The sequence below is a fragment of the Hypanus sabinus genome, chromosome 10 (assembly GCF_030144855.1).
Source record: "Hypanus sabinus isolate sHypSab1 chromosome 10, sHypSab1.hap1, whole genome shotgun sequence".
Classification (NCBI taxonomy): domain Eukaryota; kingdom Metazoa; phylum Chordata; class Chondrichthyes; order Myliobatiformes; family Dasyatidae; genus Hypanus; species Hypanus sabinus.
In genome coordinates, this window is record NC_082715.1 from 64,572,212 (window position 1) to 64,598,102 (window position 25,891).

Here is a 25,891-nt window from a genome sequence, read left to right on the forward strand (position 1 = left end):
TATTTGAGATACTGTTAGATAACACCAATCTTTTATCTATAAAATGGTAGGAATATAATACTGAAAATTAGATGTGAAGGCGAGTGTAGGTGACAGGTAAGTAGATGTGAGACATCTAATTCAAACCTCAAAGTTCAATCCATATATAACTCTGAGATTAATTTTCTTGTGGGCATTTGCAGTAAATACAATAGAATCACTGCACCCAACAGGACAGACATACAACCATTATGCAAAAGACAGCAAACTGTGCAAATACAAAATGAAAAGAAGAAACCAAGTAATAATAATAATAATAATAGATAAATAAACAAGGACATGAGATGAAGAGTCCTTGAAAGTGAGTCTGGTGGTTGTGGGAACAGTTCAGCAATGGGGTGAGTGCAAGACCCTGATGGCTGAGGGGTAATAACTATTCCTGAACTTGGTCTTGTGGATTCTGAGGCTCCTGCATCTCTTTCCTGAAGGCAGCAACAGGAAGACTGCATAGCCTAGAATAAATAGTGAGGTCTTGGATGATGGATGCTACTTTCTGACAACAGAGCTCCATGTTGATAATCTCAATGGTGGGGAGGGCTTTACCCATGATGGACAGGGCTGTATCTAGTACTTTTTGTAGGCATTTCCGTTGAAGGGCATTGGTGTTTCCATACCAGGCCATGGTGCAATTAGTCAATGTACTTTTCACCACACACCTAAGAAGTCTGTCAAGATTTCAGATGTCATGCTGAATCTTTGCCAACTCCTAAGGAAGTAGAGGTGTGGCTACATCTACTTTGTAATGGTACTTAACGAGCCAGAGTCAGTACTTAAAGAATTTAAAATTGCTGATCCTCTCTGTTAAGTTTGTTCTTGATAAAGACAAACTTTGCACGGGCTTTCAAATGCTAGAACATATTTTATTTACACACTTACAGAATAGCTTCTGCTCATCAACATTTTACTCTGGACACACCAGCCAGCCAAGAGCATGTGTCAATCACTCCCATTCACCAATGTCACTTCTAGTTCTGGGTGAAACGCCCACACTGCACACTGGGAACTCAGGTTCTCTGTTAGGTACATAGATAATAACACATATCCCCCTTTAAAGAAACAAACACAATCGCATAAATGACCAAGACACTATAATGCTTTTCAAAAAGATATTTCCATTAACATCAATTGTAATAAGCAAATATGATCTCTTATTCACTCAGTCAGATTCCAGCGCTGCAGTGGATCAATGATCCCCTTTCTACAAATGTCCTGCTTTCACTTGCTTCATTAATAACAGTTTCCTTTTGAGACCTCTGATCAGCGTGTTCATTTCTTTTACATCCTTCTGACAAGATCCAATCTGTTTGTCTTTCTTCTTGTTCTTGCTGTGTGTCCATAATTTGCTGCATGTGCCTCATTATGGAGCCTGAGCTACATCCATATGATCAGTGAGTCTTTGGATGAGCTCCAGTTGAATCTGTCTCAATTTACAGAGCTCCTTCTGTTAGCTGTATATCATAGATAGCAACTACTTCTGTTGGTTTCTGTTGAACTGTTGATGTTCTGATGGTCTGTATGGTCTCCACATCTTCCTTTTCATTTTTCCTCTTCAACTTCAGAGAAGATTGTGGAGATATTTTTGATTTCCATTCTTTAACTGGAAGTCGATGACAGACAAATTTTGAACCAAAGCTGCATGTTGTAGAAGCAAGACTGGTGAATTCTGCATCATGATCACTCGGTTCATCTCATGGATGCTGCTGCGAGTTACTCAACTTACATCAGATAAGGATCCGAGCCCCTCAAAAACATGTGCGTACATGCTGTTGTGTGTTACTTGGCCAACTTTAGTCCGTGAAGTCACTACGAGCACTCTTTTCACCAGGTTGAGCTTTTTGCATAGAGTCAAACCTAATATTGGCTGTACTTGCTTTTTAACAATCAGTAGCTGCGCCTTTAAGTGCTCCTCCTGTGCTTGAACATCACTATACAGCCCCCTTTTCCCGATAGCCTGCCACTTCTAATTTCACTGGGTAAATCTTCCTCTTTACTTTGAGAGTCTTGTAATTATCCAACGACAACAGATTCACCTGGGCTCCATTGTCAAGCTTGAATGGAATTGCTGTGTTATTCACAGTCACCGAAACATTCCATTCTGTTTTACCAGCACTAGCAGTCTGTAGAGAATCCACAAAGAGTTCCTCTATTTCCTCAGCAACCGTGTGCACCGTTCTCTTGATAGCCCCAGCTTTGCAAAATGATCCTACTTCCCACAACTATTACAGGACTTTTTATAAGCAGGACACTTCTTTGGGATGTGCCTATCTCTACATTTGCTGCATTTACTGTTTGAGCCTGTCCCTTTGATACAGCTAGTGTTGGTAGACTCTTAGATGGTGATGAGAGGGCATACAGGACAGAGATATGCCAACTAGTGGAGTGGTGCCGCAGCAACAACCTGGCACTCAGCGTCAGGAAGACGAAAGAGCTGATTGTGGACTTCAGGAAGGGTAAGGCAAAGGAACACATACCAATCCTCATAGAGGGATCAGAAGTGGAGAGAGTGAGCAGCTTCAAGTTCCAGGATGTCAAGATCTTTGAGGATCTAACCTGGTCCCAACATATCAATTTAGTCATAAAGAAGGTAAGACAGAAGCTATACTTTATTAGGAGTTTGAAGAGATTTGGCATGTCAACAAATACTCTCAAAAACTTCTATAGTTGTACCGTGGAGAGCATTCTGCCAGGCTGCATCACTGTCTGGTTATGGAGGGGCTACTGAACCAGATTGAAAGAAGCTGCAGAAGGTTGTAAATCTAGTCAGTTCCATATTGGGTACTAGCCTACAAAGTACTCAAAACATCTTCAGGGAGCGGTGTCTCAGAAAGGCAGCATCCATTATTAAGGACCTCCAGCACCCAGGGCATGCCATTTTCTCACTGTTACCATCAGGTAGGAGGCACAGAAGCCTGAAGGCACCCACTCAGCAATTCAAGAACAGCTCCTTCCCCTCTGCCATCTGATTCCTAAATGAACATTGAATCTTTGGACACTACTTTTTTTAAAATATACAGTATTTCTGTTTTTTCAGGTTTTTAAAAAATTTATTCAATATACATAATTGATTTACTTGTTTATTTATTATTTTTTTAAATTTATCACTTTTTTCTTTGCGAGATTATGTATTGCATTGAACTGCTCCTGCTAAGTTAACAAATTTCATGCCACACGCTGCTGATAATAAACCTGATTCTGATTCTGAAAGTGTTTGTGCTCTGCCTCTTTGTCTTCACAGCATGCACCGTTGTTTCTGCCCTGTGCAGCTCTTTAGCCTGTGCTCACATGGTCTCTGCTACCTGACACATCTTCAAAACCTGTTGTAGTGTTAAATCTTTTTCTCAGACCAATCTTTCTCAGAGGAAGTTATCTGGGATTCCACAAACTATTTTGTCTCTGACCAGTGAGTCTCTCAAGTCTTCAAACTCACAGGACTTACTCAATGTGCGAAGCTCAGCCAAGTATTGGTCAAAGCCTTGTTTCTGTTCACAGGAGAAGAACTTATATCTCTCAATCATGACATTTTTACTTGAGACAAAATTCTCCTCAAATTTTGTTATCAGAGTGTCCTATGTCAAGGCTGTCTCATCAATTTGAAAGCTGGTGTCGATGTCCAAAGAAACTTCAGCAATTACATGTAAAAAGATAGATCCTGTTAATTTTTTTTCTGTGCCTCCAGCTTTACTTGTTTCTTAATAAATATTGATTCATTCTCTGAAGTGTTTTCAATTATTAGTTAGATTGCCAGAAAACTGCATAGCTTCAGGTGAACTAAGTTATTCACAACAGAATTTTTCAAATTTCTCTCACCTAGATCACTTGGGGAACTTTACGATAACATGCTCTCTTGCTCACAGGTTCTCTGCTTTGGAATCTAACATCACTTTCTAAGTTGCTCGCGGTATTCAGTTGCGCTCTGTATTTAGACCTCACATCAACTTCTGACACCATGTTATGTTTACAGAATGATTCAGCTCCACCACACTTTACTCAGGACACACCAGCCAGCCAAGAGCGTGTGTCTGTCCTGTTCACCAATGTCACTTCCAGTTCTGAGTGAACCGCCTGTATTGCACACTGGGAACTGAAGTATGTATGAAGTACATACATAATAACACTCTCTCCACCTCATTGAGGACTGGCTCATGGACCTCCAGTTTCCTCCTCCTAAAGATAATAATTAACACCTGGTCTTGCTGATATTAAATGAGAGGTTGTTGATCTGGCACCCCCACCACCAGATTTTCCATCTCACTCCTATATGCTGATTTTTCACTACCTTTGATTTAGCTAATAACAGTGGTGTTGTCAGCAACCTTAAATATGGCATTGGAGCTGTGCTTAGCCTTACGGTCCTAACAATAAAGCAGGTAGAGCAGGAGCCAGGTACACAGTCTTGTGGTGCACCTGTGCTGATAGAGATTGTGGAGGAGATGTTGTTACCAATCCAAACTGTCTGGGGCCTGCTAGTGAGGAAATCGAAGAGCCATTTACATAAGAACGTATTGAGACCAAGGTCTTGAAGCTTATTGATTAGTTTTGAAGTGATAATAGTATTGGATACCAAGCTGTAGTCAACGAAGGGCATCCTTTGCTGTTCAGCTGTTGCAGGGTTGAGTGAAATGACATCTGCTCTGGACCTATTGCTCTGGTGGGCAAATTGCAGCAGATACAAGTCATTGATATGTTTCATCATCAACTTCTAAACATTTTATCATTGTGGATGTAAGTGCTGCTGGATCATAGTCACTGAGGCAGGTGACCAAGTTCTCAGGCACCGGTATAATTGAAGCCTGCTGGATGTAGATGGGTAGCTCAGAATGCGACACAGGAGGTTAAAGATCTCAGTGAAAACTCCAGTCAATGAAAAGGACAGTTCTTTAGTACTCGGCCAGGTACCCTATCTGGGGTAGTGCCATCAGTTGTCCAATATAAGATTAAAATGACAACACATTCATTCTGAGGTAAGGGGCCCAAAACTGTTGACAATACTCCAAGTGTGGACTGACTAGTGTCTTATAAAGCTTCAGCACTATCTCCTTGCTTTTATGTTACAGTCAGCCCTCCTTTTCCATGAGGGATTGGTTCCGGGACCCCTCACGGATACCAAAAAACGCGGATGCTCAAGTCCCTTTTTCAACTTGTCTCAGTGCGGTGCACATTAGGACCTGGTGGTAGAGACCTGAATCAGCAGTGTTTCTGTTCATGAAAATAATGATGAACATGATTGAAAATAAAGTGGAAATAATAAAGCGATCGGAAAGAGGTGAAATGCCATTGGTCATTGGAAAAGCGTTAGGTTATGTCGGTCAACGATCAGAACAATTTTAAAGGATAAAGTGAGAAAGGCTCTTCCCCGATGAAAGCAAAAATTATTACTAAGCAGCACAGTGGTTTAATTATTGGGTTTTGGGTTTTTGATCCTCCATATCAACCCAGCAGAGTGGAGAGCACACTTAATAGTGGTCTGTCACTGGATCGAGCTTGGGAACTTTCATTCCCGAGCCCAGCGCTGAAGCATACATTCTTAAGTGTTTTATATGCATAAAAAGGTAAAATATATACTATATACTAAGACAAACGTTTGACTAACCAACACTAAATAATACCGGATGTACCTGTTCCGACTTACTTAGGAAGAGAACATCTGATTTTTTTCGATCCCTATCCATGATAACCCACGCACATCCTCCCGTATAGTTTAAACCATCTCTAGATTACTTATAATAACTAATCTAACGTAAATGCTATGTAAAATGCTTGTTATACTGCAATGTTTAGGGAATAATGACAAGAAAATAAGGTCTGTCCATGCTTGAACAACAAGTGCTGGAAGAGCGATTTGTGGTTGGTTGAATTCGCGCATGCAGAATTCGCAGATAAGGAGGGCCGACTGTATATTCATCTTGTATTCTATTCCCCTCGAAACAAATGCCAAGAATACATTTGCCTTCTTTACCAGAGTCTCAACCTTACCTCTGAGGACTCCCAAGTCCCTCTGCAGCCCTGACATTTAAACCTTCTGCCCATTTAGAATATAGTCCGCACTATTGTTCCTTTTACCAAAATGCGTGATCATACACTTCCTAGCACTGCATTCCATTGCCAATTTTTTGCCCATTCTTCCAATTTGTCTAAGTCCTGCTGCAATTGCATTGCTTCCTCCGCACTACCTATCCATTCACTTATCTTCATTTCACCCATAAACTTTGCCATAAAGTCATCCATTCCATTATCCAAATCATTGACAATGTGAAAAGTAGTGGTCCCAATACTGATCCCTGAGTAACACCGCTAGTCACTGGCAGCCAACCAGAAAAAGCCCCTTTATTCCCATTCACTGCTGGCTATCAGCCATTCCTCTATCTATGCCAGTATCTTTCCTGTAACACCATTGGATTTTAACTTGGTAAGGAGCGTCATGTGTGCCACTTTATCAAATGCCTTCTGAAAATCCAAGTAAATTACAACCACTTCCTCTCCTTTGTCCACCCTGCTTGTTACTTCCTTGAAAAATTCTAACAGATTTGTCAGACAAGATTTTCCTTGATAGAACCATGCTGACTGTGACTTGTTTTATCATTAATCTCCAGGTACCCCAGAAACTTGTCCTTAGTAATGGTCTCCAACACCTTCCCAATCACTGAAGTTAGGTTAATTGACCTATAATTTCTTCTCTTTTGTCTTCCTCCCTTCTTAAGTGTGGAGTGACATTTGCAATCTTCTATTGCTCCAAGACCATGCCAGAATCAAGTTATTCTTTAAAGATCATGACCAATGCATCTGTCATCTCTTCAGCAACCTCTCTTAGGACTCTGCAATGTTGTCACAATTCAGAGATGCCCCGAACGTCATACTGATCAATTTGTAATTGTGCCAGAAATGTGTCCATCTTATTCCAAATGCTTTGCGTATTTAAATACAGCACCTTCAGTCCTGCATTCTTCACCCTTTTAAATTTTGCTTCTGGGGTACAATTTAACTCTTTGCTCTGTCCGCATTTGTACCCAGTCATTGGTTTGTCCTTCCTTACGTTCATGTTACATCCATCATCTACTTGTAAACCTGCTGGCTCATCCTCAGCTCTATCATACTGGTTCTCAGCCCCCTGCCATATTAGTTTAAACCACTCCCAACAGCTCGAGTAAACCTGCTTGCAAGAACATTGGTGCCCGTCAGGTTCATATGCAGCTTGTCCCTTTTGTGCAAGTCACATCTGCCCCAGGAGAGATCCCAATTACCCAGAAATCTGAATCTCTGCCTCCTGCTCCAATTCTTCAGCCACTCATTTTTCTCCCACCTCATTCTATTCCTATCCTCAATGTTGCATAGCACAGGCAGCAATCCCAAGATTACAACCCTTGAGGTCCTGCTTCTCCGCTTCCTTCCTAACTCCCCATATTCTTTTCTTTTAGGATAGCAAAGGAGACGAAATTTAGACCAGGGAGAGATGATTATTAAAATGTATAGTTTATAACTTGCCATTAGAGTGGAACATGAAGAGATGTGTGAAAAATAACCAATTTAAAGCGGCATAGCAATCAAAAATCTCTCTTTTGTACTGTTCCAATGTTGTTCAATGTAGGTTTAGAGGAAAAGTGCATTATCTTTTGATTAGATACATATTAACCTATCAGCCTCAATGATGCATTCAGGCATAAACAAAATGCTGGCAGAATTTAGTGGGTCAACATTACGCAGAAACAGATTCACGAAGCGGTAAGTGGAACTGAAGACCGTGATTAATTATTTATTTACAAGTGGGCAGTGAAACACTCAACCAACCATCTAAATCAAACAAGTACTTAGCTAAGCCCCTAAGATACAAAACTACAACATTAAGCATTCAATAACAATTCTAACTCAAACAGGTACTTTGTTAAGTACCTCCATGTTACACAATTACAACAATTAAGCATTCAGCAAAGAGGTACTTAACTAAATGTGCGTGTGAGCCCTCCTTTCTGAAACACACTGTCCCAATGGTCCTTCAGCCCTGGTGCTGACCCAGTCTGAAGGGGAGCTTCTAGTGAAGAGACACCAAGGATCTCACATGTGCTATTCTTATACTCGTGGGATGCTGTGGAACTGGAAGCAGTGGCCATTGTGTGAAACCCAGCCATTAACAGGGAGCTGCTGCATCCTTTGAAGAGGCCAATCAGCAACCGGCACAGTGGAAGTGGTTTTTGACTGGCAGGTAAGCTAACTCTTCATATTGCACATCACCCTGTAAAAGATGTAACACCGTGACATTTGGCCCTCAGTCTGGAATAACACCTGCAATCGCCCCGCTAACCTTTATTTAAAATGGAAACTCCTGTACTCTCATCCCATTAGTCATTAGCCAGGGTAGTATGATAGTCCACCAAACTTCTAGCGCCCCAGAAAGCCACCAATCTTGCTTTCAGAGTGTAATAGCTATGGGACTGGTCCTCCACTTTCTTAATCTTAACCACCGACTGTCGGATGTGATCGGCCATGTGAGTGATGTTCCCTCACCTATCAGGAATGGAGGTGCACCATTCTCAGCTGATAACAGCACAAGTGCCACGTTTCTCTGTCAGCAGGTAGTTCAAGGCATCCAGTTCAACAAGACAGCCATCATCTTGGCCAATACTTGTGTCAGTGCATCCTCCATGTGCTTCAATGCTATGACTGTCTCGTTAGCTAGTGTCTCCAGTACAGAGGTCATATGTATCAGCTCCTGGGACAGTCTGGTCATACCACAATGGAGAAAGGCTATTATCCAATACTTTTCTGCCCATGTGGTAGATCCACTGCTATGCCAACCATCAGGGGAAAGGTGCTTATCCCGGCTACTGAGGTGGTGTACATATGGCGTTCATACCCCAGATAACAGCAGACATACTACCCCTTGGGGAGCCATGGGTAGGCCGAGTAGCTGAATTTACAGTAAGCGTCATTCAGTGACCAGGGAGTGCCCACCTTCACAGCACCCTTTGGTGTGGACACAGCCATCGCTGGATTCCGCTCCAGCTCACACTTGCTGTGTCCCAATGACTGGTTGGGTCTGTGCTTAGCATACTGCCTCCACCAACATTTCTTTCCTTTCTCTGTCAGCTGGGGAATTACCATCAGAGTCAGGACCTTTGACTTGAACAAGTGGTAAGTAGGGAAATGCCAACTCTTAAAGCACTCATTCCACCAGGGGTTACTAAGGCTCACGTTCTTCAAGGCCATTACTGTACAATTGGGAAAAGTGGATTATCCCTTCCCTGATACCCACAAAGCAGAATACCAAAGTCAGTGGAGCTGGACGAGTTCCCCCAACTGTCGTTTTCCTTGTCATCAAAGGGGATCGGTATTAATGGTATCCTGGTGCAGTATGGATCAGAGTCCTCATACCAATCTGATGCGTTGGACCTGTTTACATATTCATATGCCATCCACAGGACCTCCCACCGCAGGTCAGTGTCATCAAGACTGCTAACGCCATCTGCCACTCTGCCATTCTGTAACGAAGGGAGAATAGGTGTGAGTGAACTCGGCCCTTTCTCCTTGGAGCGACGGAGGATTAGGGCTGATCCAATAGATGATGAGAGGCATTGAATGTGGGGATAGCCAGAGGCTTTCTCCCCAGGGTAAAATGGCTAAGTTGAGGGGGCACAGTTTTAAGGTGTTTGGAAACAGGTACCAAGGGAATGTCAGGGGTAAGTTTTTCACACAGAGGGTGGTGGATGCATGGAAAGCACAGCTGGCGACGGTGGTGGAAGCAGATACAATAGGGTCTTTTAAGAGCCTCTTAGATAGGTACATGAGGTTTAGAAAAATGGAGGGCTAATTAGGGTAATTCTAGGCATTTTCTAGACCAGATTACATGGTTGTCAGAACGTAGTGGGCCGAAGGGCCTGTAATGTTTTGCAGATTTCTATGTTCTATGATATGGAGAGGAAGTTCCTGTACAATCGGTTCAGAGGCTGTCTGGTGTTTAGTGGCCAGGAGGGCCCAATAGCAGGCCAACAACTGGCTCTACTACCTGCTTATCAGTCTCAAAAGCTGCTTGCTGTTCGAGACCCCATTAGTATAGGGAGCATAATATTATGGTCAGGTGCAGGATATGTTGGCACCAATACCCAAGGAGCCCTACAAACTGCTGCATTTCCTCCTTGGAGATGGGGACTACAGTTTTCAAGATTTTGCACTTCATCTTATCAGGTATCTTCCACTGCTCAGAATAGAACATTCTGACGGGGGCCCTATATCTTATCGGGTTTGATAGGCCAACCCCACTCCCTCAGGGAGGGAACTGCTTTATCCAGTGTCTGCTGCGCAATATCCTGCGAGGGTCTCTGCAATAGCTCATTGTCTATGTAGTAGAATATAGAGATGCTAGGGTCCAGCTGTATCCCCTGTAAATCTTGAGCTACCATGCCGTGGCACAATGTGGGGCTGTGTACATACCCCTGGGGGAGGCAACAAAGAATACCCAGAATGCACTTGGGAGATGCTGCCCACAAGACAGTCATGGTTCCTGGCTCACCTGAGCTGATAGCCACGTGCTAGGTAACCTCCTGGATGGCAAGAAGGAAAACCCCTAAACCCTGTATTGTAGCCCAGGGACCCTGCCAACTGTTGGGGTTAACTGGAATGATGGTGTGCTCCACACCGGCGTCCACCATTGCGATCCATTGCTGCACATTTCCTTTCCCGCAATGCACCATAATGGATACAAACAGTGAAATGCTCAACCAAGCATCTGTCAATCAAGTACTTATGTAAGCCCACTAAGTTACAAAACTATGACTCTAAACATTCACTAACACTTCTAACACAGAGAGGTACTTTTTTAAGTTCCCCCAACAAACAGGTACTTCCCTAAGTCTATGCACAGGCCTCCTTTCTGCAGCACACTTTCCCAATTGTCCTTTAGTACTGGTTACAACCCAGATTGAAGGGGAGCTCCTAGTGAAAAGAGATTGAGGCTCTTGCACATACACCTGGGGTACCAGACACTGGACTGGAAGCTGGTGCCATGGCATGAAAGCCAGTCAATGGGAATAAGCTGATGCATCCTTCGAATGGGCCATTTGACCAGCAGGAAAATTAACCATTCATATTATAGATCTGTGAGGGTAATAAACCATTCATGTTTCAGTTCAGGGCTCTTCAGCTAGACTGAAGGTACAGCCAATATAAAAAGGTGAAGGTAAGAGGTTGAACAAAACCTGGCAAGCAACAGATGAATCTAGCTGAGGAGTGGAGAGTGAAAATAGTGACAGAGGTTCAGATGGCGGAGGTAACAATGGATAGAATCTGATATGAGAGGAAGAACCATGGAGTGTGTAGGTATTGGGCAGTCGGAGTAGTGGAAGAGTTGATGGTTGGCTCGAGTGGCTGTAGAAAGAACTGGGGAGATCAAGAGGGAAGATAAAAGGACCAGAGGAGCAGCAATTACCCATACTTGGACAATTCAATGCTCATGCTATCCGGTTGTGATGCTGTTCCTCTGGTTTGAATCTAGCCTTACCCTGTCAGTGGTGGAGACTTGGAGTAACGTGTGGAAACAGGGAAAAATTTTAAATGGCTAGCAGCTGTAAGCTCCAGAAGGCCATGGTGAATGTTGTGCAGGTGCTTGGAAAAGTGGTTGCCCAGTTTCAATGACCCCTTACAACTGGATTCACCTATGGCCAACAACTCATGCTCCACCCCTTCATTCCTCCTCTTATTCCCTCTTATCTTTCAGTCCAGATGACCTGAAACATCAAATGTCTATTTCCCTCTGTAAGAAAACCAGCCTTAGGATTGGTTTGTGTTTTTTTTTAACTTGTACCATTTACTTGTACCAATCTGCAGATTGCTTCCTTTTGCCTTGTACCATTGCTACTTTTCTTATTCATTCTTTAATACAAGAGTGGGGAATATTGCTGAAGATCCACTAGCCTTCACTTTAACTGTCTGTTATTGTGTGGTTTTAGAGGTAGAGAAGCACACAGCAGAGTAACAGGTCTTTTGGCTTATCAAATCTGAGCTGTTCAAGTTTCCATTTATGCCATTTCTATGATAATATCTTTTTATTCTCTCCACATTTCCATCAACTGCTCTCAGATCTGCCCACAGACCTGTACACTAGGGATAATTCACAAGGATAATTGATCTACTAACCTACACATTTTTGGGATGTGGGAGGAAATGCAGGCAGCTACAGAGAGGCCTTTCACCAAAGCTCAGGATAAAATCCTAGTCCATCTGCTCTATTAACAACGCCAGTGTAGCATTTAGATATGCTGACCTTCATACAGGAACTGATGATAAGTACTGAAATACACGATTGACCATGAATCCTTCTCTTATTCCCTGGTCAGCATATATTGACCTTCCCATGTCTGAGCAGGCGATCGTGAAACTGCAAGAGCCTTCCTTCCCACGTTATATTTTTTTGCTTGGAGAATTGAATGGCTTTGACAACATAGACAGCTTCAGTTGTGATCCTGGAAAGGCTTGGGCAGCTGGTGAGCCAGTGCCCTCGGGCTGACAGGCTTTCAATGCCGTTGCAGTTGTTAGGTGCATTTGGCATTGACAGACAATCAAAGTCATTCAGCAACTGTTTAAAATAATCTTTCTGAAGAGAGGAGAAAAATTAATGGTGAAAAACTGAATAAAGCAATGCAGACACTGAAAGGCAATTAAAACATTTAAAGCAGTATAAATTAAAAAAAAATAATCCTTTGCTCATATTTCTTCGGGCAGCCCCTTTTCCCACTTTTTAGAATGGCTCCACTGTACTTGCGTCAAGTTTAAACTTAAGGGCAGATTTACTGGCATCAAGCCAGACAGCAGCCAGGAGATGCTGTTGCCAATTTAGGCCGAGCCAGTGATATGCTTTATGGCTTCTGTTAAGGTCTGGCACTGCAGTGGAAGGCTGGCCCCATTGCAAAATCTGCAGATAATGGAAGTCTAAAATAATGTTGGGAACACACAGTAGGGTAGATTTAACACATTGCTCTTTTGTCACAACTGAAGACTACCTTTGTTCCAGTTGGTAACAGAAAACCCTTTGTTGAGATTGCTCTCCCCAACACAAATGCCACTCTTTACTCCAAGATAACTGATTCCACTTGTGGCAGTAATTAACTGATCAGACAAACAATGTGTTACTTTGGCCACATTTCAAGATTTATGAGTATAAGGCCACTGGGGTGAAGGCACATGTACTGAGATACAGTAAAAATGATTTACTATGCCATCCAGACAGATCAATCCATATATAAGTACACCATAGTAGTGAAAAACAGAAAGAATACAGACGTAGAGTTAAAGCTACCGAGGAAGTGCAGAGGCAGGTAGCCACATAGAAATTACACCTTTCTCAAACTCATGATTTTCTAAAGCATCTTTACAGCTGATGATGTCTGGTTTGGTAGGTGTTCTGTCATGGAGTTATACAGTGCTGAAATAGCCCTACGAGATTTTCCCCGACCCCTAATCCTACTTCATTCTCTTCTCAATCCAATTTACCTTCCCCCTCCCAGATCCTACCATTCACCTTTACACACTAGGGGCAATTTTTTGCAACCAATTAACTTATAAACTTGTACCTCATTGGAATGGGAGCACCCAGAGGCCAGACGCTGATCTGCACACAGACCACACTAGAGTTCAGGTCTGAAGCTGGGTTGCTGGAGCAGTGAGGGAGCAATTCTTCAGTCTATGTCAATTTGATTCTGTAACTTGGAAGTAATATAGGGGAAAAGGACATTGCAAGCTCCCACGAGCAATTTGCCAAGTCTGCTGGAATAATAATTAACTGCAAAGAGCAAAACTTCTCAAACTTCCTTAACAATATCAATAAAGTGCAAGTTGAGAAAGCAATTTGTTACTTATTTACTGTACTTCCTGGGATTTTAGATTTTAGAGAAGGCCAGTGTTTATTGCCCTCCTGTGAACTGCCTTGTTGAACCTTAGTGGTTCTTCTCACAAATGCTGGGTGGGGTGCCACAGACAGTAAAAAATAAGTGATATATTTTGTAATGCAAGATATAAATTTATTTGTTTTTTTCTTCATACATTTATCAGACAGGCCTGGATATATGGATGTAAAAATTATTAAACATTTCACCATAGTGCTGGAACTTCAGTTAGCCAAAGCTGTTGGATCCATCAAAAGAAGTTCAGAAAATTGGCTAATGGTTAACATATCTCTTGAGAAAATCCAAAACGTGGGTTGGATACATCATATGGAGCAGTTTAGGACCAATTTACCAAATCTTTCCTGATTCAGTAATCACCATTGGTTAGGTAATTGCTATGCAAATAGTATTGCACTGTTAAAAATTTGACTGAAGCAATGAGTTATTTTGCTTAATTTCCTGCAGAAAATATCCACATTTCAATATTTTTTAAAAAAAGATGCTCAAACTATTAGAAGGATTGTTGGGAAAAATTTTAGCCATAATACAACCGGTGAACTTACGTAAATGTTTTCTTTTGCTACATTTAGACTACAAATTTCGGCGATAAGACTTTAATAAAATGCTAGGCTGATTTTCTAATCGAAGTGTTATTTGTTGCTGATGCCCTTTTGAAAGTGGATGGGCCGTTTCCAAATGTGAGCTACTGGAATAGATGTCTGTCCAAATCAGAATGCTCTCCTAATATGAATATACAGTCTTGTAAATACACTATGTTCAGTCCACAGAGACAGCTTGTGAATGTAGCTTAAGATGAGTTTCTTGTGAGGTTCCAAAAGAGACAGATCTAAACATTTACAACATTGACCTTTGAACTGTTATAGTTGAACAAGATGCATCCCACATTCAAGGCAAGTGACCTCATTCTCACCCAAACTGCCTTGTAGCTGTTGGACTGTTAAACACCCTTGCACTGCTGAAAATGATTCCGTGAAAGTATTTTGAAAAATAGTTTCCATGGTGACTTGGCCAGTGTTTACCTTTCAAAATAATTTCTGGCTCTGGTGGGTCAGCATGTTTGTGACTTTTGCAACCAGTGTGCGCACACAAGATCCCATAAAATTAATGCTGTGAAAATAATTACTTGATCATAAGAGATTGTGATGTTTGTCGTTCCAAAGGGTAGTGCTTATAATGGCCCAAATCAAACTCAAGTGCACCTTGCTATACAGTAGATACGGATACCGTACGAGTGCTGTAGTTGTGCTTCTTCACCCGGCTCTTTTAAACAGTTGCCAACAACTTCCAGGCTTCTCTGCTGTAGCCAACCTATGGCTCACCCTGAATGCCTGTCACCAAAACACCCTCATACTCTTGAAGCATCTTGTTAACTGCTAATGACCTTTTTTGATCACCTTAGAACTAGGTGAACCATGTTTAATTCATTAAAATATATTCACAAAAGTATTAAAGTTGAATTGCAATACTGAAAAAAGACACTAAAATCTTAGGATTCACATACCTTTTCAATGAAGACTGGCAACACCATTGAAATAAATAAGACGTGCAGTCCATGGCTGGTTTGAAGTTTAGGGGGCAGACAGAAAGGAAATCTAAAATCGCCCCAGACTCAGCAGAGTATCTAGCAGCAGAGCTGTAGATCAGACATCGTGTCAGAGGTTAGAAATGCACTGATTGGGATGGATATGGCTGATTGTTCTTTGAACTACGGTTAAAGGTGAAATCAATCTGGTCTAGTGTCAGTGCAGAACTATGGAACTATGTAGCAATTGCATAAATAAAAATATGCTTTCACTAAATAAGAGGAAGTGGTGTGGATATGCAGCAGGGAGAAGAATTTACCCAATATAGAATTCCTTGTAATTTTTATACATTGTATTATTATTTGTTTGGCAACTTCTTATGCCAGCATCCTTACTGATATTGGGGTCATGTGCATTCTGTGAATGATTTTAAAATGTTACATCTGGTTCAGAACTCTCCACTTAGCATACAATTCTTCATAATTGGATCATAAATCTGCTTGTCTTGCTATTTCTATTCCTATCTGTTTCTAGACATGAAAGAAACCATCCGTCATGTAAGCAACTAGATAAGTACTTAGTTCACTGGTACCTCCCCCACAGCCTCAAGGGGAGCGTTGTAGGAAGCAGCTGACCTCAGATCTATCCCATTCTTTATATCTTGGGCAAGGCAGTCACTTCTACAAGCTTTTTATATTCCTGAGTGGTGAACAGTGTGTTTGAAGTGGTCACCTTTATTAAAATTGTAAGGGGATAAAAAGTAAGAAGAGAAATACAAAGACTCTGTAGGGGAGCGTGAGTCAGGAACAGGACAGCAAATTGCCAACTTAGGCTCAGGCTGGAGAGGTCCACAACAGGTTGATAATAGGATGATTAAAGCTGAATCATAGCCAAGTGCCGTAAGAGATGAGTAAAGAAGGGGAGATTACCAAATCATGCAATTACATGAGTAGTGTTCATATTATTTCCAATTTAATTCCAGTGTAATCAACTTGTCTAATTTACTCTTACCAACCTGCAGTTCACAATGTGTAAGACAAAGCAGTCCTGGGTGATCTCACTGGAGATTGTATATCCACTGTCATGTAGTTTTGTAGCAATAACTCAAAAATCATACATTGGGAGATGTGTCATAATTTAAAATGTAGTTTTGTCTTTGCAGTTGCTCCACAAATGAGTCTGGCCCCACAGCCAAATTTTCCAAAGGAAATTACTAGGCTTAAAATGACCTGGGAAAGAAGATGATAGATAGAAACATACTTTTTTGACCCCAAAAGAAATTACAGTGTCACAGTAGCATTACAAGTGCGAAAATAAACAAATATACAAATATTAGAAGAGAAATAAGAAAGAATAAAAAAAATAAGTTACCTCAAACAGCCTAATTGGAGGGCATCATCACTTCCCCAGCTATAGGATGACTCATTATAGAGTCTATTGGACGAGGGTAAGAATGGCACTCTTTGGGGCAGCATAGATGCCTTAGTCTATTTCTAAACATGCTCCTCTGTTCAGTCAAGGCGGCATGCAGAGGATTGCCAGGATTTTCCAAAGGGTCCCTTGTTCTACCACAGCCCCCAATGTGTCCAGTTTGACTCCTATAACAAGGCTAACCTTTCTGATTGAGCCTATTGACATCACTGTGTTGATGCCATTGGCCCAGCACACCACTGAAGATTGTACTGAAGATAGAAGATTATACTGGTGACAACAGACTGGTAGAACATGTGAAAGAGAGGCCTGCATATTCCAAAGGACCTCCTCAGGAAATAGAGGAAGGTCTGGCCCTTTTTGTATGCAGCCTCTGTGTTGGTGCTCCATTCAAGTCTGTCATCCAGAGCACCCTTAGCTACTTGTAGGTCCTCACCACATCCATGTCTTCACCATCAATAGTAACAGGGAGCAGTGCAGGCCGAGCCTTCCTGAAGTCCATCACCATCTCCTTTCTCTTACTGATGTTTAGCTGCAGATGATTCAGCTTGCAACATTTGACAAAATCCTCCACCAGGGTCCTGTATTCATCCTCCCACCCTCCATTTATACACCCAACTATTGCTGAGTCATCAGAGAATTTCTGCAGATGACATGACTTGGTGTTGTATCTAAAGTCTGAGGTACCCAGGGTAAACAGGAAGGGAGCCCCCTTATAAGTTCTGCTTTTTGTCATATCTGACAGACAGCTCTGAAGCTACACAAACTGTGGTCTGCCAGTCAGATAGTCCATTATCCTGGATGCAATGGAAGTGCCAACCTGCATTTAATGGAGCTTTTACCCCAAGAATGAGAGCTGTGTGATATTGAAACCACTTGAGAAATAAAAAAAAAGATCATATCAGGGCTGCCCTGCTTATCCAAACGGGAGTAGGCTCTGTTCATCAGATAGATGACAGCATTGTTAACTCCAATGTGCTCCTGGAAGAAAAACTGCAGAGGATTGAAAGCTGATCTGACCAGGGGTCAGAGGTGAGCTAGGAGCAGCCTCTCTATGGTCTTCATGATGTGTGAGGCCAGGGCCACTGGATGGTAGTCTTTCAGTTGCCCCCTTCTTGGGTACACAGTCGGGACCCTTTTCAGGCTGAGACTCAGATTGAAAATACACTGGAGAACTCCACGTAGATGCTCAGTGCACTCCTCGAAGACCTTGGGGTTCACATCATCTGGTCCTCATGCTTTACCATGTCTGAGTTTCCCCAGAGGCCTTCTCACCTGCTCATATGAATGTGAGTTCATGATGCCTAGGGGAAGTGAAGATCAGGACAATAGCAGTTGGTATGTGGAGGTATGGATGGCAGGTGCAGGATAAGGAGGGGATGTAGACAGTGGTAGCCTGTGTTGTTTATCCACGTGTTGAACTGGAGGTGGAAGTGGGGTGGCGGGGAGGTGTTGGTGCAGAGGGAGCCTCAGCACCTGGAGAGGTGTGCTGAGGGGGGTGTGAACAGGAATTGTCAAACCTATTGAAGAATTGGTTTAATTCATTAGCCCATTCACGGCTGCATTCTGGAGCTAGGCTGACTGAAGCCAGTAATGTTCTTCATGCCTCTTCACGCCTCCCATGTGCTAATCTGCGCAAGGTTGCTCTCCAGCTCTCTCCTGTAATCCTCTTTACCCTTTAGCTCCCTTTGCACATGCTTCATCTCCTCCCGTCTCCTGATCCAAAGGCTCTTTTTGTGGTTGAGAAAAGCCTTTAGGTCACTGGTGACCCATGGCTTGTTGTTAGGGAAGCAGCAAACAGTCCTTGATGGTATTACGTTGTCCGCACAGACGTTGATGTAGCCAGTGATACAATCAGCAATTAGTGATGCAACCAATATGACGGGAAATTTCCTTGGCATCCTGACCACCATGAAGTCGACCTGCTGAAAGTTTCAGCCATGTCTTGAATGCAGAAGACAAATCTGAATTTTCCAAAGAAGTTGCCCACTACTTTGACTGATTCCTACATTTTGCAAGTTCTGTTGCACTGGAAATAATGATTGGTAAACTTGTAGCAAAGTCATTGTGAAATGCTTGTGATGTAAACTCTGGTGGATGTGTACCAAAATCACCTTTGTACTTTTGCAGCAAATAATCTGCTGGAGGGGGTTGACCAGCTTCTGTGGCAAGAAAAGCAATGTTCATGTTGTGGGTTGAAACCCGGCATTAGTTCTGCTTGGTACTTCTGATTCCATCATCTGCTGTTTCTTGTGCCACTGTTGTACTTTTGTTCTACTTGTACTTTGCATGAACTCTTGAGATCATTTTGCAGTAATCTTGACAAGGAAGATACTTGATGTGGATCTGGGAAGAGGTGGAACCTCCATCTGTTTGTTCCCTTTACAGTTTCCCAGATTCTGGAGTTGAGGGTTTACATGTTTGCTGGCAGGTGCCAGTGCTGATGAAATGAACGAGGGTGAAATTGCTGTAGAGTAGGATCATAGTCACAAATCAAAAGTATTAGATCATTGTTTTCAATTTTGAGAAGTCACTGTCTTTGTTAAACAGGCCCATTATAATTTTATTCTCTTTCCCTGTGGCAATTATTGCTACAGATACTGGGGAATACAAACAAATGACAAATTGCTGCCTTCTGGATGACATATTGCATGCCTTCTTTGACTTAAACAGAAACTTCTGATGATTTTCGGATAAAGGATAGGGATCAGGAACAACTATGACTGTTCCAAGTTCCTTTCTTGCTCACTCAGATGATACCCAGGTCCAGCACTCACAGGATCTTCACTTTGGACAGTGTTACTATTCAAAGCAAAATCTTTCCAATATGGAAGTGCCGTCATTTGGGAGGATCTGAAACTGGGGTTCAATGCTTAGAAATAAAGGATTGTCCACTTTAGATGGAGATGAAGTGCAATATTTTTTCTCACACTAGCATGAGGCTTTGTAACTCATTAACAAAAGACAAAATGAAGCAGAATGCTTGAATATTCTTATATTTGATTTAGATTGATACTTGATGGTAAGTCTGAATGATGACTAGGCACTAATGAAAATAGGCAGTTGAAGTGGGTCTGAGGGGTTGTTTCCTCTTCTGTTTCGAATTCATACTGTTTCAAATTCATTGAGTCAATAATAATCATAAGAAGTTCTGCAGATGCTGGAAATCCAGATCCACAGACATAAAATACTGGAGGAACTCAGCAGGTCAGGAATAAACATGGAGGGGAATAAACAGTCAACACGAAACATTGACTACTTATCCCTCACCATAGATGTTGCCTGACCTGCTGAGTTCTTCCAGCATTTTGTAGCGTGGAGACAAGTTGAGTTTATTGCCATATGTGCAAATACAGTAAGGTACAGTTACAATGAAAAAATTGCTAACAGCATCATCACAGGCTCATAGATTCAGACAACACGTAGAACATAAATCATACGTAAATTAAACGAGTGTATATCAGTGTTCAAAACTGTACCCTTCGTGGAACAATCTTGGTAGAGCTGGAAGAACAATGTATTGTTACCACTCTTTCCGCTTGTGGGGACACTGTTAACTTTGGCTTTGGAACTTCCTGTACCTTACTCAAATCTCAGCACTGACTGCAGTACAATTGGCAAGAAACATTTTCTTCAGCACTTAGCGGCTTAGATGTTTGTTTTGTTGGTGCCTTCGCAGTGTATCTGTTACTGGAAGTGTTGCTTTGCTCATGTCTGGTAATTCAGTGTGAGCTGGGGATATTGGGCAAGAAATAAACCATATTAGCAGAACCTTTCCCAATATATGTATGCCTTCCCATGAGCGCAGGAATGAGGTGGAGTAGTCAGCATCAGATTGATGAAGGGAAAGTCCCAGCTGTAAAACATTAGCCTCATCAACCATAAGAATGGCGAAGGGAAGATTTGTCTGTGCAGCTATAACAAACTTCCTTAACAAGTGATGATTTTCCTCAGGCATCGGCTAGATCACAGGTTGCTAAGCAGACCTAAATGACCCTCCCCATGCTATATAACTTTCAACATAAATAGAGAACACCTATTACCTATCAGTCAAGCCCAGATACATTAAATTCCCTCACAACCCATTGTGAAGATCCAGCTCAGCTGAATAATACATGTCAGTCAATCATTTCTGGGTCTGATTAATTATCTAGCTCACTAAAGTTCTGTATCTTGCTGAGTGGTGCTTAATTAAAAGTCTTCTGGCCTCTGCTCGGAATATGCTTTCTGCAGTTCAGTTTTATTCTATATATCTAAACCTCACTCAACATCCTTAACTGTTTAGACTGCTTCTCAATATCAACCCTGAGTCACTGGTTTCAGTCTTAATGCCTCTCAGAGTCAGCTCTCTATGTGACTTGAACTGAAACCCATGATGAAGATGGATGTGAATAGACTTGGGAGCCTGTTATATCCCTGCATCTGTACGGAGCATTCTGCTTGGATGTGAGATATTGTATCTGTGCTCATTTTGAAGAGCAATCGTCTCACATGCATTGTCTCTCTGATTTATGAAGAACAGTTAGCTTCATACCTGTAGAATGATGAATTGTTCATGGGTGCATTCCTGCATCAAATTCAAGTTTAATTGTCGTTCAACCATGCAATGCTGTCAATGATTATATCCTCCAAATCTTCATTTTCATTGTAACATTCAAGATAATTGTTGATGCCTCCAAAAGTTTATAGTTCCCAATTTGTTCAAGTAGGGAAATTGTTTCATTTTCATTTTTTGCCATTGCTGGCATCTCCAAGTCTGGATGCTTAAAACCACTGTGAGCAAAACAAGTCTGAAAGGTCTTACTGCGAGTTTCTCACCAAATGTCAATGACAAAATCACTGCTTTTTCAGCACAACCATATGCAAATGATGCTCTTCAAAATTTGTTTGCTCTAAACATGGTATAGTATCTAATGGCCACACAAGGGCACGTGACTTCTGCTAGTTAGAAATTGTTCAGCAACAGTTTCCTGCCCCAATTAAGCAGCTGCTCCATATAACAGATGGTCCAATTAACTAGAATCTACTGGATTAGCACAAGTCCTTGAGCGGCATGGCCTGAAATCTGATGGTGAATGGGATGTTGAGAGCCATGCTCCCTAGTACATGAGAGCCAAGCTTCTGCAAGAAAAAGTATGCAGCTGTTCCTCATCTCTCACTGGATCTGCTGCAGGCAATCCAGCTTGTCTTTCAGAGAGCGAATACTGGAGAGCAGCACTGATGGGAGGGGGCAGCCCCCCACCTAGCATGAATTCCAGCACATCCTCTGTGACTCAGTTCTCTCTCACCGCCTCCAATGTCTGCTCCCCGGGCTGGTTGTAACAGGCAACACAGTGGCATGGGGGCTTGGTTGGCACAACAATTGAGGCCATACAGCTGCTCCATCATTGCCTCACAAATGAACCACTTGCAATATTTTATATAACCATTGTCCAACAGGGTCTTGAGATCACAAGAAAGCTTGCTGCTGAAGTAGACTAACAGTACTTGGTGTTCTTAATATCAGGCAGTGTCTTGAGATATTAAGAAAGGTGCAAAGGATGAACAATTACACTTCTGGCTGGACTCAGAGAGACTGCTGCAATCAAATGCATCACTCTCTTACCAACTAAACAATGATTTCACAAGAGACATCTTACTGTTCAATGAGGACATCAAGTCATCCTTGGTATTTTGTGGTTCCTATGGAGTTAAAAGCTGCCACAGCTTTTTATCCACCCAATCCCTTTATCTTTTATACTGGTTACCTCCTCTCTAACATCCAATCCAGATGGGGAGTCTTGACCTGAACCATCGACTGCCCATTTCCCTCTGCAGATGTCTCCTGATCTGTGGAGTTCCATCAGAGTTTATGCGTTGCTCCAAGCTGCTCCTGTATAGGAGAGAACACACTTCCTGCTGGATCAGTGTGAAACTGAATAGAAGCAGCAACACTTTGGATGGCTTCCATTTGCTGTCATCTAAATCAGTATGCAGCTGCTAAGAACATTGCAAAGAAGTGCGCATCACTAAAGAACAGGTTTTGGTTACCTAGCTCCACCTCTTGCAAGAGGTGAAAGTTGGATCTGTGCTCAGAGTATCTTGTGTGGATAAACAGTTAAGACTGCTATCTCACATCTATCACCCTGAAATTCCAGCTGAAAGACGTAGATTACACAAGGATTTCATCTTTATTTTCTCTGACCATTAAACTCTGGTAGAGAAGTGGAAACTGCGCTTCTGCCAAAATGGAGGGAGGAGGGCGCAGTCATTCCCATGAAGTGTTCTCAGGATCTCCCCTCAGGAATTTTTGCTCAATCCATCTTTCAAAGGCTTCAGTGGGACACTGCAGCTGAGGGTTTGTTTCCAACAGCACAGACGTGAATGAAACAAATATGTGAATTGGGAACTAAAAGAGACCGCAAAACTAAAATGTTAAAACAGGCCAACAGATTTCCATGTTGATGGGAGGAAACATTGCCCATAAAACAAATTGCAGACTTAGCCAGGCTTTCTCAATGGGAGGGAAAAAAACAGAAGGGAAGTTGAAACTAGTGTATTTCAATGGTATTTCCAGTATCTGGTTACTCAGTAAAATTGGCTTCAGATCCAACCATTTCCCTTCCCCAGAAATGAATGATTTATCTTTACCCCTCCCTTCACTTCTTTAGATTAGCCGTCACCTCTAGTGCACAGTCTTGACTCAAAACAATTGCTCCTTTACCTTATCAGATACTGCATGACCTAGTGAGTTCCCCCAGCAGTTCAAAATTTTTGCTTCATGATCTAGTTATTAGTTATTCATAATTCACTTAAGAATAAATAACATAGCCTTGCCTCGGAAGTTTTCTTAATGACTGCGAATCATGGAAGCTTATAGTTTATTCAGTTTGTACAGTTTTTGGCAGCTCTCTTGAAAGAGCTGTCTAATTAATCCCATTTGTCTTTCTACTTAATAACTTAAAGATGCAAAATATAACAAAAATATCATATTTTTATGACCCTGAGCAGATGTTCCCCAATACATTGGACCATTTGTCACTCAATTTTTTGAGGAAATCCACCCCCGTTCTCGACTACTTTCTTGAATCCCTCATGATTAAAGATGTCTTCTTTCCACAACAAGTGTATGGATTCTTAAGTGGCTGATGAGTTTATGTGGGATCCACTGACTCAAAGTTCAAAATTCAAAGCAAATTTATTATCAAAGTACAGTATATGTAAGTCAGCTTATACTGTATAACCCTGAGATTGCAATGTTAGCATTTATTTCAAGAGGTCTTAGATATAAGAACAGGGATGTGATGCTGAGGCTTTATAAGGCACTGGTGAAGCCTCACCTTGAGTATTGTGAACAGTATTGGGCTTTCCATCTAAGAAAAGATGTTCTAGCTTAAGAGAGGGTTCAGAGGACGTTCACAAGGATGATTCTGGGCATGAAAGAGTTATCATACAGACACAGACAGACAGACATACTTTATTGATCCTGAGGGAAATTGAGTTTTGTTACAGCCGCACCACCAAGAATAGTGAAGAAATATAGCAATATAAAACCATAGATAATTAAATAATATTAAGTTAATTATGTGAAGTGGAAAAAATAAGTCCAGGACCTGCCTATGGGCTCAGGGGTTCTGACACTCCGAGGGAGGAGTTGTAAAGTTTGATGGCCACAGTTTGGAATGACTTCCTATTACGCTCAGTGTTACATCTCAGTGGAATGAGTCTCTGGCTGAACGTACTGCTGTGCCTAACCAGTACATTATGGAGTGGATGTGAGTGGATGGGAGTTCATACAAGGAATGTTTGATAGCTCTGGGTCTGTACTTGCTGGAATTTAGAAGGATGAGGGGGGAATCTCACTTAAACCTTTCGAAAGTTTAAAGGCCTAGACAGAATAGATGTGAATAGGATGTTTCTCATGGTGGGGGAGTCTAGGACAAAAAGACACAGTCTCAGGATAGAGGGGTGTTCATTTAAAATGGAGAAGTGGGGAAATGACTTTAGTCAGAGGGTGGTGAATTCCCAGAGTTTATTACTATAGGCAGCTGTGGAGGCCATGTTGTTAGGAGTCTTTAAGGCAGAACTTGAAGCAACGAAAAGCTACACAAAAACAAAGACTGATAAAGAACCGATGTGCAAAAGACAAACTGAGCAAAGACAAAAAAAAAGAAATAAGCAACCAAGTAAATAAATAAATAATACTGAGAACATGAGTTGCTGAGCCCCTGAAAGTGAGACCATAGGTTGTGGAATCAGTTTAGTTTTGAGCTAAGTGAAGTTACCCATGCTAGTTCAGCAGCTTGATGACTTAAAACTAATAACTGTTCCTTAGCCTGGTGGTGTGAGACCTAAGGCTCCTGTAGCTATTTCTGATGGCAGCAGTGAGAAAAGAGCACAGCCTGGTTGGTGGGGGTCCTCGATGATGGATGTTGCTTACTTGTAGCAGCACTCCCTGTAGACGTGCTCAGTGGTGCGGAGGGTTATTCCTCTGGAGGACTGGGTTCTATTCACCACTATTCTATACTTAGGCATTGGCACTTATATACCAGACCATGATACATCTAGTCAGGATTCTCTCCTCTGAGCATCTATAGATGTCTGACAAAGTTTTTGATGACATGCTGAATCTGCACAAACTTCTAAGAAAGTCGAGATGCTGCTGTGCCTACTTTGTAATGGCACTGACATGCTGGAACCAGGGCAGATCCTCTGCAATGATAATGCAAAATAATTTAAATTTATTGACCCTCTCCACCTCTAATCCTGAATGAGGACTGGCTTATGGATCCTCAGGTTCTTCCTCCTATAGTCTAAACAGTGCTTTGATTTTGCTGATTTTGCTGAGTGAGAGGCTGTTGCTGTGATACCACTCAACCAGATTTCCCTCTCCTATATGCATATTATTCACCATCTTTGATATGGCTAACAACACTGGTGTTGTCCATAAACTTAAATATGGCATTGGAGCTGTACTTAGCCTCACAGACATAAGTATAAAGCAAGTAGAGCAGGGGGCTGAGCACACAGCCT